General features: G+C 45.8%; 1 long non-coding RNA gene across 1 annotated transcript; it reads left to right on the top strand.

The window, feature by feature from the left end:
• Positions 1–944: 944 nt before the first annotated feature.
• On the top strand, positions 945–2,070 carry LOC114616212. Its single transcript, XR_003710605.1, has 3 exons — positions 945–1,128; positions 1,539–1,662; positions 1,754–2,070. It is a non-coding gene; the product is annotated as an uncharacterized LOC114616212 (long non-coding RNA).
• Positions 2,071–3,559: the final 1,489 nt, after the last annotated feature.

The following is a 3,559-nucleotide window of genomic DNA, read 5'->3' on the forward strand; positions in this document are numbered from 1 at the left end:
GACACCTGCTGGCCAGAGGCAGGAAGGCAAAGCCTGAGGCAGAGTCCCTCAGCAGTGACTTGGTGGCTGTCTCCAGAAGTCCTTCTCAGCACCTGGATTTGAGGAGAACAAGCTGCAGTGCCTGTGGTCGCTCTTGGCTTTAGTCTTGGCAGACCTTTGTGGTTTGGATTGATTCATCTGCTCTATGTCCTGATTTCAGTTTTGCAGAACCTACATATCGTGGGTTGACATCACTCCAGGAAGTGTGAGACGGTCTCCCTCAGTTCTTTGATCTCCTCTTTGATTGTCATTCTACCTGTCAGAACTGAAGAACAAGGCTTCTAGATTTTGAACTTTCTTTACAACTTCACTCGAATCCCCGGGGCAAAGCTGCTGTGACTGCTGCTGTCCTGACACTCAAAAAGAGCAGGTGACACTAGGTACATGCGCGAGCACCCGTCAGAGCCTCTCCAGGGAGGAAGATTCGAGAAGGAGTCTGAGCCAGGGGAGGCAGAGTAGGATGTTGGCTCATAAGGTGCAAGCTGCATCTCCTGGCTCTTTGGGAGGATGGGTTTCTACAGGAGACTCCAAGGGTAACTCTAGCTGGCAAAACTCACCTACTCTCTTCCTCTGTGCCCTCTCTTTTAATAATTATGGTAATAAACATTTTCCTGACTTGCCAGGCAGTGGTGGCATACACCTTTAATCCCAGCATTTGGGAGGCAGAGGCAGGCAGATTTCTGAGTTCAAAGCCAGCCTGGTCTACAGAGTGAATTTCAGGACAGCCGGGGCTATACAGAGAAACTCTGTCTCGAAAAAAAAATTTTTTTTTCCTGACTCAGTGCATTTAAGATGCAAAAACCAGCTGTGAGGAAAAAGATGAAGCTGTTGAGTTGAGAGGAGAGAAAATGAAGGGAGAGAGCAGGAAGGAAAAGCCTAGGCAAAAGTATGAGGAGAGAGAAGGCAAGGAGGTGGCAGAAGTTCCTGAGAAACCCAGCTGTTGGTGTCTTTCCACCATCAGTTTCAGGCAGGTACTGAGCCTGAGGATGACTCCAGCACTCTTGGTCAAAACACCTCAGTAAAAGGGAAATGGATCAGAAACAAGATGTTGGCATTCTGCCACAAGATCCTCCCACCCCGCTAACACCTGTAAGTATAAATGTCATTCCTTACAGTCCAGTTTAGATCTTCTGTTACATACTGTTGTTAGGACAATGCCACATGGATTCTGTCTTCTTCTGGCCTTTCCCACCACTGTTATGTTCCTGAGCTGCTGGGTCCTCAGAAGGAAATGGTGCCTAAGACCTTGAACCTAAACTTGATCTGCCAACACAAACTTGTATCCGGGTCCCCTTGCACACCTCTTGAACTAGCTTAAAACATTTGGCGTAGTTAGAATATCTCATTTTCTAGAATCCTTGAAGTTTCCAGTTGAATCTGATATGTTGCCAAACATATACTGATATATACGTTTTATGTGTGTAATATATACATACTCATACATACATGGTGGAATGCCATTCAGATGTAAAGAAAAAATGAAATCATGTTGTTTGTAGGAAGGAAAACAGAAAGGAGGAAGAAACACTCACCATGGTAGGTGAAATGGCCCAGAAATGCAAACACTGCTTCGCATCTCACCTCTATGGAATTTCACACTATGTTGAGTGAAGGTGTCTAACGGTAGGAGGACAAAGCATTGAGAGAAGCTGGAGGCACCATGTGACAAATGTGACATTCTTCACATTCTTCTTCTCTCATTTTTGGATTCCAGGTTTGTATATACATATATACACAAACACCAGAGGAGGCCTGTGGGGTGAGTAAGGTGACCATCAGGAGAGAAGAGGAAGAAGAGAGGAGGAAAATGGAGAGGTGACTGTCAGGGACGTACAATGTCATCGTGTGTGAATCTGCACACTATTTTGTATGTTGGCTAAAAACAATTTAGACACAAGCAAACATGGATATCCCAGCTCCTCCATGTCTGTCAACAGCAAGAGCAGTGTCTCAGATGCCAGAAGGATCACCTCGTTATCTTAGAAAGCATCTGTCAGAGGAGACAACAGAGCTATCACAAAGGTTCTTGAGAGGAGGGGAGTAGATGATTGACTGGCAAGCGTTGAGGATGATTGCCACACCCAAAGTGAGTGGGTCATGATGGTTGTGCTGCTTCATGCCTTATAAGGCTTGTTGGGAGCCCACTGAGCCATAGTGGTCATCGGACATCTCTGTGGACAGGAGGCATCTCTGCAGCAGCAGCAGCTAGCTCCACAGGCTGCATCCCAGGCATGCAAGCATTAGAGTATGAAACACTAACTCATGAGATCAAGATCTGAGAATCCAGGGCCAGACAGGGGGATCCTGTGAGACTTTTAAAGAACATTACCACAGGGACTATTCCTTACTAGTGCAGGCCTTACTGGAGAGTGATACAGGTCTGAGGTTAGAAGAAAAACCAAATGACTTCCTAGAACGTTACCAGAATGAAATTGTGGATGTCATTGCACAGATGGGCCATCATGGAGGAGTATTCACACATAGATCTTAGACTTGGGTCGAAACATCTAGGAGACTGAGGAGGCAAGCCAGCCCTGCACCTCCAGGTAGAACAGCATTCACTGGCTCTGGATGTGCTGAGGAAGGGCACTGCCCAGAATGTTCCAGGCTAAGTCAGCACTCCATTGCCAAAAGTGTGGCTGTTGGGGCTCTGCTCTATCCCCCAAATGTGTAAACATGTATAAACGTGTGTGTTTGTATACATGTATGTACAATATGTACATATATATGTGTGTCTATATGTACATACACATGTAGGTTATGTGTATGTACATAAGTATAGATGTGCATTTGTAAAATTGATGAATCTGATGGTTGACCCGGTGGAGCGTGTATGTGTGTTTGGATGACTCACTCTTTATCTCTTTTCTTTCTCGCTCATAAAGAGCTAATGCTCTCTGAGCCTCTGCTCAGCCAGTGAGAGGCCCCTGAGTTAAAGAGTAACGAGCCCAAGTGATTAAGTTTCTTTGTCCTAATCCACTACTGCTGTCAACAGGAGTCGATGACCAGAAGCCACCAGCTCTGGCCTCCAGAACAGTGAGGAGGAGGTGCTGGCCAGAGGTCATCAGCCTCTGTCCTGCCTATCAGGGCCCCACCTCAGTGCCTGGATGTCTGAATGTCAGGGTGGGACTCTGCAGGTGAAGATGACACATGTAGTTCATAACACTGGCCCCAAGTCTACAAAAACATAGGGGGAACATGACAGTCTAAGAATGACTTAAATTTGTGGTGATGATTAACCTTCTTTGTCAACCTGAATGCACTTAGAATTTTCTAACAAACATATCTACTTTTGAATCAGCAGTCACCACTCTCTGTGACCAATCACCCCACTCCAGTCCTCATAACTAGACGCCCTCTCAATACCACCCCTACCATGATAGACTCCACCCTCAAGTGTGTTGTCATAGCAACCAGAAGTGTCAGCAATAAGTCAGAGAGCAATAAGTAGAACTAAGCTATAAACATATAGTAGACACTGATTGGCTTTGGTGGGGCTGGATTCATGAATAGGGATGAA

This window comes from Grammomys surdaster, unplaced genomic scaffold, assembly GCF_004785775.1.
Source record: "Grammomys surdaster isolate TR1022 unplaced genomic scaffold, NIH_TR_1.0 309204, whole genome shotgun sequence".
Taxonomy (NCBI): Eukaryota; Metazoa; Chordata; class Mammalia; order Rodentia; family Muridae; genus Grammomys; species Grammomys surdaster.